The sequence below is a fragment of the Urtica dioica genome, chromosome 12, assembly GCF_054948205.1.
Source record: "Urtica dioica subsp. dioica isolate 48M chromosome 12, U.dioica_male_clone48M_v1_H2, whole genome shotgun sequence".
Lineage (NCBI taxonomy): Eukaryota > Viridiplantae > Streptophyta > Magnoliopsida > Rosales > Urticaceae > Urtica > Urtica dioica.
This window is the reverse complement of record NC_142767.1, coordinates 18,950,868-18,962,523: the sequence shown is the minus strand read 5'-3', so window position 1 is coordinate 18,962,523 and position 11,656 is coordinate 18,950,868. Positions and strand designations below refer to the sequence as shown.

General features: G+C 35.9%; 1 pseudogene; it reads left to right on the top strand.

Annotated features, from left to right (window-relative positions):
- Window positions 1-240: 240 nt before the first annotated feature.
- Window positions 241-2,620, top strand: LOC149379931 (pectinesterase pseudogene; annotated as a pseudogene).
- The last annotated feature ends 9,036 nt before the right edge of the window (window positions 2,621-11,656 follow it).

Below are 11,656 nucleotides of genomic sequence, written 5' to 3'. Positions count from 1 at the left end.
AAAGGAGAAATATAAACATGGAAAAATGTCTACACTGTCTTAAGACTCGTAACATACAGTTGGCATATAAACACTTCTTTTTTTTTTTAGAAAGCATATAATCACTTCTTATTCCATATTTCCGAAACCTTGCCAACCTGTCATTCACCAGTCCAACCCCTATATATAAAGACATTATAAAACTCAAAAGAAAATAATAAACCATCTTAAAAAAAAAAAAAAAAAGCCAACACAAATACAATGGCCAAAAATCTAGGGCTTGTAATAACCCTACTCATTTCTTTGGTTTCACTACACCGATCACAATCTCGGTCTGGTCCTCCACTATCGGAGAGCTTCGCTCTCGACTGGTGGTGCAACACAACACCGTACCCAGAAACATGCAAGTACACGTGGCAACACCGCGGAGGCCAAAACCCTAGCTATGTCAACCCAAACTTCCATCTCCAAAAGTCCGAATTCAATCGGCTCAATCTCGAGCTCACTCTCGAACAAGCCGTGACCGCCGAGGATCACAACAAAAAGCTCGGCCCCAAATGCCGCGACGCAAGCGAACGAGCTGCGTGGTTCGACTGCCTCGAATTCTACGGCGAAGCCGCTTACCTCATCAACAAAACCCTAGCCGTAGCCGCCGCTCCCGGGCCCACCGCCGCCAGAGACTCGCAGACGTGGCTTAGCGCTGCGCTGACCTACCTCGAGACTTGCCGCGATGGATTCACCGATCTCGGCGTCTCGGACTACCTTGTCTTGCCTATGGTCTCCGACAACAACGTGTCGAGGCTCGTGAGCAACGCGCTGTCCCTTCTGTCCGAGGAGGAAGGGTTTCCGAGCTGGATCTCTGCTGCGCCGGGTCCCACTGCGCCGGGTCCCATGGCGGCGGTGTTTCCGGACTTAGTGGTGGCTAAAGATGGTTCCGGTGAGTTCACGACGATCCAGGCGGCGATGGATGTGGCGGAGAAGAGGAAAGACAGGAATCGGAGGTTTGTGATTTGGGTGAAGGAAGGGGTTTATGAAGAGTATCTCGTTATTGGGAAGAAGTTCAAGAACTTAATGCTCGTCGGAGATGGAATGAATTTTACTATTATCACCGGAAACCGTAGTGTTGTCACTCATGTTGGCCTTAGCACTTTCAAAACTGCTACAGTTGGTAAGTGTCTATATAAAACATGATAGTGCACATACTAGGAATAATGTTAGTCAAATAACACTTGTCTATTTTTCTCATTGTTTATTTTTGGTATATGACCTACCTAATAATATATATAAAAATGGAGTTTACATTTAAAGGGTTGGTCACGTGATCTAAATTAAGGATATTCTTTTACCATAATTTAAGAATCTAGATCATCTATCCCTATCCCTTTACGCGGTGTTTTTCTTTTTTTCTTCCTCCAAATCAAAATAAGTAATTAATTTAATCCTTTTAATTTATTTTTAAATAAATATAAATAAAATGAGAGAGAGAGAAAAAAAGAGAAATTTCATTTTATAGACCTAAAAATTATCAAAATATCAAGACTAGACCCATTAGTTTAATTATCAAAAGTCTAATTTTGGATATTATTAAACTAATGAGTCTAGTCTTAATATTTTGATAATATTAAGTCTACAAAAAGAAAATTTTCTTATGCGTACTATTTTCACCAAAAAAGATCAAATTTAGAGAGAATTCTCTAGAGTTTCGCGACTTTAATTTCATATTATACCGTTGTTTATATAAACACTGGGGGAATTGTGACTAGCTAGCTAGTTCATAAAAAGCGTGTGAACTCTTTTAAAAAAATTATAAGATATGTTACACCGTATGAACGTCTATATGACTTGTTCTTTTTTTAGAAACATGGTCTGTTTATCCATATGACGTTGTTGTTTTCCTTTTCATAAATACTATACGTACTCTTTTAACTTTTTATATTATTTCTTTTCAGGTGTGACCGCCGAGGGGTTCATAGCGAAGGACATAACGTTCCGAAACACGGCGGGCCCGCAAAACCAACAGGCAGTAGCGCTGCGATCGGGTGCGGACATGTCCGTGTTCTTCCGGTGCGGCTTCGAGGGCTACCAAGACACTCTCTACGTCCACTCTATGCGCCAATTCTACAAAGAGTGCTCTGTCTACGGAACCGTTGACTTTATCTTCGGAAACGCCGCCGCGGTCCTCCAAGACTGCACGATCTACGCGCGACGGCCCATGCCACGTCAGAAAATCGCCGTCACGGCCCAGAGCCGAAACAGCTCGCACGAGCGCGGCGGGATCGTGATCCAAAACTCGAAGATCGCGGCCTCCGAAGATCTCAAGCTCGTCCAGTCCTCCTTCCGAACCTACCTGGGCCGGCCATGGAAGAAGCTCTCGAGGACCGTCTTCACCGGGAACTACATAGATTCCCTCGTGGACCCCGCCGGGTGGCTCGAGTGGAACGGGACGTTTGCCCTAGCCACGCTGTTCTACGCTGAGTATAATAACTCGGGCCCGGGCGCTTCCATTGAGCATAGGGTTAACTGGACCGGGTATCGGGTTTTGGAAAACCCGTCCGATGTTTTGCCTTATACGGTCGAAAAGTTTATCGACGGGAATCTGTGGCTGCCGGGCACCGGAGTTCCGTTCGTTGCCGGGATTTGACCCTATACGATACATGTTGGCTCGTTAATTAGTTTATTTATTTATTTATTTGTTGGTTATTATGTGACAGCTTAAGACGAATTTAAAATGAGATGATGTGAGGTGATTAATTAGTTTATTAAGGTATCTATCTAACATGGAATTATTGATTCGATTATTTAAGATTGTTTTTCTAATAGATGTTTTTTGTGCTATGTGGTTAAGATGTTGATTTTTACTTATACTATGTGGATACAGATGTTCTTTGATTTGGAATTCAAGCACCTTAAAAAAAAAAACCCACATATATAATTTATTTCCACGCTAAGTGTATGTGCTTGATGGTAAAACACAATGTACAAATATTTATAAGGTATTTTGACAGATGCAATTGTAAATTTAATTAATTTTTTTTATATGGTTCACATCTCTAGTTTTTATATTTTTGAATTTATACATTTTAAATTAATATTGATACTAACAATGATATATGAGAAGGTTATTTATGAAATTGAACAGAAAACCAGGCTTTTGTCTGATCTTAGTTAATATTTTTACTGAAAGTAGTTTTAACATGTTAATCTTATTTTGAATTATGTTGATTTATTATTAAATTTATCCATTTGTTATAAGTCTTAAGTCTCGAACCTCATCAAACCTTGAAGTTTGAACCTTGATAAGAAGATTTAGAGCATTCGATTTAGTCTTATTAAATTTTGGATACTGAATTTGGTACATGTTTACGAACTAGAACACTTATTTAACTTGATGCGGTCGTTGAAACTTTCCGTGTTTGATAGATTAGCTTTTACATGATCTTTTTGTTTTCTCTCGGAATCAATAGTCTTTGATTTTTGAAAATTTGTCACGGCCTTATTTTAATTTTTTTATATTATTATGATAAAATGGTAAGTTGACCATAAGAAAAATAATCTATCAAAAAATCAACTATATTGAGGTTTAGGACACTTGAATGTTTTACGTCTCAACATTAATTTTGTAATGTTTTAGGATGGTAAATTCAATTTAAAAAGAAGGTATGAAGCACAAATTTTCAAAGTTTAAGATCACGAATTACGAATGCTAAGAAGAACGAAAAAAAAAAATATACGACCAATATAGGAGCCGATACGACAAATCATTGAAGTCATTATTATGAAAATAACTTGAAACCAAACCAATATACGAACATTTTATTACGAGGATATGTACATTTGCAAGGTCGACCGGGTCAAGGGTGGTGGGAGTGAAGTTGTTTCTTTTTCTAGTGTTGTTTTACTTTCAGTTTAGAGTTATGCTAAGTTGTTTTTTTTTTCTTTGTTTGGTAGTTGCTGTTTTCAGTTTCTGATTCTGATTGGATTATTTAGTTGTGTCAGTGCTTAATTTTGGCTAGTGCCTAATTAATGGGGGCTGTTTTGGAGTTAGAGATAGACAACGAGATGGGTAATCTGAAGAAAAAAAATGGGTGTTAGTTGGAGTTTCTCATGTCTAGACTGGCAGGTCCGGAGTGCCTCGAGAGTACGAGGTTGACGTTGGTTTTGAGCGCTTGTCTTCTACTAGACAGTGCCCTAGCTTGTTCCCTCAAGGAATTGCAGATGATCACTGTTGAAGGAGTTCGTTGTCGAGATTGACATTCCGATCATACCATATTGTTTGTTGAATGAGGGTCCGGCCTCTGTCCGAGATCTTTGTATGGCTGAAGAGTTCTGACTATTAATGAGAATTTTCCATTAAAAATGTGTATATTTGCAACATTTTGCATTCTCACACTTACATGAGAAACTTGTAAAGTACGTAAGATTAAAATTATTGACGAAGGAGACTTGCTCTTGATTTCTCTCTGGCGTAATTTTATTTAGTTTGACAAAATTTGTCATTTTCGTAAGGTATTCTTTTCTGCACGAATTAAACTAAAAAGATCATTTTTTTTAGTTAAGAAATATTTGATAACATGATCCGATTTGATTTCCACTACTACAAATTAACATATTGGGTACGGAAGGATATTATGTGCGACATGTCACACCTAATAGTCGCACCTAAGCCCATATTAGGTGCGACATGTCGCATTAGATACTCATCCGGATGACTAAAAATTTCGCTAATGTTTAGTGTTATTCGGTGCGACAATGTCGCACCTAATATGAAATTGTCGCACCGAATACCTTTAGGTGCGACAAATGGGTTTTAAAATTAAAGTTGTCAGCGAAATCCCGCCGAATTTTTTTAGACCTGGGATTTTATATTGGGTGCGACATTGTCGCACCCAATATGAATATTAGGTGCGACAATGTCGCACCCAATATGAATTGGGGCTTTTAAACCCGAACTTCCTTCTTTTTCACTCATTCTCGCTCACTCTCTCTCACTTGATCTGTCTCTCTCTCTGCTCCCCGCCGCCGTTCTTCCGCCGCCGTCCCTCCCCGGTACGTCTCTCTCTCTCTCACCGTCTCACACTGTCTCTCTCTGCCAGTCAGCCGCCGCCGTCCATCCCTGCTGCCGTCGTCGTCCCTCCCATCGCCGTCCCTCCCCGCCGCCGTGCCTCCCGCTGCCCCGCCCCGCTCTCCCTCCCACCCCGTCCCGCGTCCAGCCCCGCTGCCCTGCTGCCCCTTCCCGCCCCGCTGCACGTTGCCGTCCAGCCGCTGCACCGCCCCGTCCAGCCGCTGCCGCTTAAATGAATTTTGATTTAATTTTCTAATTTTTTTAATTAAAAAAACGTATTAGGGGCGACATTGTCGCACCCGAAAATGTCGCACCTAAATATATGACTATTAGGTGTGGCATGTCGCACCTAATGCCTTTAGCGACGGGAGTCGCACCTAATGTCGCACCTAATTAACTATTAGGTGCGACTTTTGACATATTTGGTGCGACGGACCGGATGACGATTTTTGTCTTAGTGTTTCCGACTTACTGATTCGCATAAGATTTTGTCATTAATTTTAACAAAATCCTCATAGGAATTTCATTTAGTCGGTTAACTTTTTAGTCACATTCACCAACTTATATATCTTACTCACATTCTTTTGGTTTTGGTTTCTTTATCGACAACCGAGTGTGATACTCACATTTTAATTTCTATGCTCAACGTACTGGCTAAGACGTGATCATAAAGTGTGTTTGAATTTATTTTGATGAAATGGTTTTCGAATGTGTGAGAGAGGTATCTCAAATATAAGAGAAATTTAGGTTACTGTTCATTAGAAGAACGTAGGAGATAATTAATTGAGAGGGAGTAGTGAACTATTTTCCACCATCCGGCTTATATCGTCTTATATGTGGTTTGTCACTGAACTGGATTTTACATTCCACTTCAACAAATACTAATGAGATCCGCGATATTTGTCGCGCCTTAACGGTAAAGAGGGAATCGTTCCTGCCTTCTTCCTAACAATATAGCTGCGACAAGTCTCGGCTATAATTGTTGTGGCTTCTCAGTGTCTTTTACTGGTGTTTTACTTTGTTTATTGCTTACTTCGTTTATCTAGCATACAAATAGTTAGTTGCTCAACTTAATCTTCAATCAGATAGTTAAACAACCATCTCTTAACAAGTCAAAGTATTTCACTTACTAATTAATGTGGTAATAACGGAACAAATAATTCACAAAAGGAGTTTTTGTATGAAGTAGTTAATTTAAACTAATCCCTTGGCAAAATAGCCAAGGTGGCATAGGCTATTACATAGTAGTCAAATATAATGTAATAATAATAATAAACTATTCATGTTTAGGTATATTTTATTTCATTTGAAAGGAATTGTACGTGATTTTGATTAATTTTTTCAGCTCCTAAACCCAATTTTGAAATTTCTTAATTTTATAATTATGGTCTTTATGTTCGTGTTCATGACAAATTTTTTCAAAATTTGAAAATAATTAATTTAGATATCCAAAATTTTAATATACTGTTTTTAATGCACAAATTAATCATGCCTTCAATTTTGTTAACCATTTTCAAAATACACAAACAATAGAAAAGATTACTTACAAAAACTCCTTTTTAGGCAAAGTAATATTGGCGACGGAGATCGACGACGATAGCGAGTTCGACTACGATGGAGGTCGACCTACGATGGTGGCGATGCCATTTGGGTTAGGGTTTTGAGATTTGTATTTTAGAAGTGTTTGGCGTTTGTGAAATAGGAAGTCAGCTATACGATATTAGGGATAACTGAAGGGCATTCTTGTAATTTTTAAAATTTTGACTAGTTTATCTTAACTTTAGAAAGTTAAGCTATTTTAATAACTTGGACAAAAATAGTAACAACTATGTTTTTGGACACTTTTACTAGTAAATATAGACTTTATATATCCACAATTGTTGTTAATTGTAGACTTGTAAGTCTATAATTTATGACAACTGTAAACTTTCATGTCTACGATTACTAGTAAAAGTGACATAAAACATAGTTACTACTATTTTGATCTAAGTTATCAAAATTGCTACGAGTTGAGACCAATTCCCTAATAGAACCACTGTAAAACCTTTTACAATTGTTTTATATATTGTCTCTTTTTTAATTATACTATTAAATTAGATACTAAAGGATATATCAATCAGTAAGCAATATATCAAGAAAATTCAGTTAGTATTAAAATATTAATTTATAGAATACCAATCAATAACCAGTTTATTAATAAAATCAATCTTAGTATGGATATCAGTTTTGATATTTTAATCCTTAGTTTTAAAACACAATTTTAATTCCATTACTCACTGCAATATATATATATATATATATATATATATATATATATATATATATATATATTTGTCTCTTCAAATTCAGATTTCTAAAAAATTATCAGTAACGAAAGCTAGATATGCATATAGGGTATGGCTACGAACATGAAATAGGAGTACAAGTGCGTATGTGGGGACTAGCTTGAACAAAAATATTTGGGCATGAGAGCTAATTAATAGAAGCATTGAAATGGCTGTGCAGTCTATGCCAAACTCTTATAGCCCGAATCATAAGCAGTTTTAGGCGTATTCATGAAATGCATGTGTTCTTGAGCACCCATAATAAAACTTTTTGCCCATGTCGTGGGTCTTCCATTGCAAGATCAAAGGGTTACAATGATTATCAAGCATGGAAATAGTCCAGGTTAAGTGAACGGTGTAACTTGATTACATAGAGAAAACTGTTTTTGCTACACTATCAACACTATAATATTTATTTTATACACGTTTATTAAAAAATATATACATCTAACCAAGGTTTTAATACGGTATCTCGCATCCTGCAGCACCACAAGAGCATGATATTATTCCCCTATGAGATGTGGGTCAAATCTCACGATATATCTATAAATACTATAAATATTCTTAAAATCCTGTAAATACCGCAAATGTATCCACAAATCGTAAAATTTTAAACTTCTTATTTCCTAAAATACTGCACATATTTACGTCGCGTACCGCAACATTTTAATTTTTATATTTATATGTAATCTATATTTAAATATATATATATATATATAATATATATATATATATATATATATATATATATAAGGTGTTATGATATTGACATCAATTATCTCTTAGTATGGAAAATGTACTTTAACTAGTTTCGTCAAAGATGTTGTACTGCTTGACACGCTTGATATTTTAGGCTTTCAAACCGACTTATCAAAACAGACAAGAGCTAGCTAGCTTAGTTGATAAGTATACCGCCCACTATCAAAGAGAAGAGCTAGGTTCAAGTCACCGTGAAAATAATTTGCTTACTAACAGAAACTTATTTAAAGTTTGAACTAGAGAGTACAGCTTTTGTGCAAGATTGGATTCACCCGATTTTCATATTTTTGCAATGGGTGTGGAGTTACATTTTATTGCGATGATAGTACTCTTATTGATCATTACCGTAATTATCATAGAGTTGTTATATCCCACCAATTTACACTAGAGTGTTATTTGGGAAGCACAAGTGTATGCGAGTCGTCATCTCTTGTTTATACTTGAGTGTTCGTGTGTGTGATGTGTTTGTGAAAACGGTAAAATGATGCAGTAAATTCTCGTGGAACTGGGGCGATCTCGTATAAAAAGACCGATCGATGTGTACTTAGATTTGATTATACTTAGGATCCCATGCATAAATATTATCGATTATCGATTTAATTTATTTCTCAAGGTTATAAACCAGTAATTTGCTATCATCGTACTGTTTAACATATTGTTTTGAGCTTAATGATTATGGCCATTAATCAAATGTGGTTGATTAATTACTATTAAGCATATGATTAACTTGGTATAATATTAAAAAAAAATACCTAAACTTTCTTCTCATGGAAAGAGTTTTATAAAATGATGACAGTAGCTACTACCAATGACAAATATTGGGTGTATATTTTGTCAGCATGATCACAAATGCTTCACGACTAAGATTTTTTTTTGGATATTAATTAAAGGGTGATAACTTTTACTTGCCATTATATTTGTTATATAGCGCTTGCTTGGGTTGTAATGAAAGCGTAAAACCTTGTTCAAAATTGTGCACCTTTTTTTTTCTTTCCTATTACATTCATTTTTTTTTTTTTTTGAAAGGATTACATTCATTTTTTATTTTTATTTTTTTGCGCGAAGGAATTGTAAAAGAGTAAATCGCATAAGTTACATAAACTTATACGTATAAATAGTATATGATATTAATTAGGACTTATGATTGTTGGATATTTCTAGGACTTACAACTTTCAATCAGTCGTATTTATCAAATTTGAAAAAAATTACTAAAAGTAAAGTAAAAAATCGATTCAAACTGATATGGAACCATTCCTTCTAGTCCAAATATATCTCCCCTACTTTCGTAAGTTTGTAATGTTCCGATCATAATGTTTTTCAAACTGGCAACCTCAACTAAGCCTCGTTGAATGCGCTATTATTTAATTTATATATATATATATATATATATATATATATATATAAATTAATACCATTATAATTATGTATTGTTACCATATATAGGACCCACAAAACACCTTTCATTTATCTTTATTATACTAAAATACTGGTGGACTGTCGTTTGGCGTCAAACGTCTCTGTAGGAGATCATTATTTGGACAATATCTCTATCGCAGATCCCTTGCCTGTATTCATACTCTGAGCTTTGACTTTGAGTATTCACTACTCTCGAATGGAAGGTGTACACTATATCTATACTTAATAGCATACATCCATTTCCAAGACTACCCTTATAGCGTTGGACCGTTTTTTTTTTTTTTTTTTTTTTTTTTTTTTTTTTTTTACGTATTTATTTATTTTAAACTTGAATAGTTAAGCCACTTTTGGGAAACACTAGTAGGTAGTACAAAACTTCGTATGATTGATAGGTGCGTTTCGTACGCGTTAAATTTCTATTTTTTTTACTTGAATTACATGCATTCTCGAGCGACTTTTAAGGGGTTTTATGTGTTTTTGAGAGATTCAAAGACTTTTCGAATAAGTTAGAGCGGAACAAGAAACACGATGTCCTATTTTGCATGATTTTGAGATTCTCTATCAAACATTCTGGAATAGTTCTGTTCACCATTGGATAGATCTTTCTCTTAACTTTCCAACGCATATTTATTTGTAAGAATCAGACATCGGAATTAGGAGTTATGACAATTTCAAAATGGTGCACAATAGGAAAAAAGTGGCCTGCCGCACCCACAAAAAATTGACGAAACCAACTTTTGAGCAATTAGCGTGGAACGCGAAGATTTAAAATCGAAGGATGCGCGTCACGCAAGCCCTAGGGCGCGGCACATGGACACGAAAATTGCACTTTTTAGTTTCGTTTTTTCTTCGATTTTCAACCGTTGGATCAAATCCAATGGTTCCAAGGACGATTGACAACTGTGATTCAACGTTTTTTCCTTCTTATCTTATTCCTTGAAAGTCCCTTTTATTTATGTGTTGTTTTGAGTTTATTATAATGCATTTTTTTTTATTTTGTGTTTTCGTTTCTCTCGTCGCCATGAACTGAACATTTTAAGGGTGATGACTTAGCTTTTCTCAATTATGGTTGTGGATTCATTATTTATTGAATGGGGTATTTTTCTGTTCATCCTCTCTATTGCTTGAATTAATTTCATGCTTATTGCTTGTTTGAGATTCGCGACCTCATTCATGATTTTTATGATTGATTTAATGCTTGAGAAAGATTAGTTTGATCGTGCATATACAAATGATTTTACCGTAATATATTCTTATGCTAGAGATAGTTAGGCTGCTATGAAATCGTGTGTACACTCTTGATTGTAATGCTTATCGTATTTTTAGGGTTTGAGATCGAGAGATAAAAATCTGGTATTGACATAGCTTGTTAGATGGTCGAAAGAGATTAATGATATTATTACGTGAGTGTGATTAGTGAATAGAGTTGAACTAAAAAATCGTGCATAGTTATAGAAATCCCGACTATAAGAGAGTTTTGCGAAGCCATTGCCATTGCCTTCTACTCATCCATTCACCTGTGCTAATTTCCTATTTATTTATTTTTTACAAATTAGTTCATAATCATCTTTTTCTATTTGAGTTCAATTTATTGCTAGCTAATTAAGTTTCGGTTAAGCATAGTCCTCGTGGGATCGACTCGTTCTTACGATTATACTATTTAAGCGACTACGTGCACTTGAGTAAGGAAAAATCGCAACAAGTTTTTGGCGCCTTTGCTAGGGACTAAATTTTTAATTGTGATTCGATTAACTAGTTTTGGACTACTTTATTTTATTTTTGTTTTCTCATCTATTTTCGCGTTCTCCTTTGATATTTTGCAGGTGTATATGCGAAAAGACGGTGAATCAAACCTTCTTTCGATAGATCCTGAGATAGAGAAAACCGACAAAAGCAACCGAAAAGCGAAGAAACAAGATACTGAAGAAGTGATCATGCCTGAAGAAGAAAAGCCTATCATTAACTACATGCTACCCACGACTCATGGATACCGATCGGCCATCGTCAATCCAGCCATCGAAGGGAACCAAAGTTTCAAAATCAAGACGGGGATAATCAACATGATTCAACAGAATCAATTATTTGGAGACCCGAACGAAGATCCGAATGAGCACA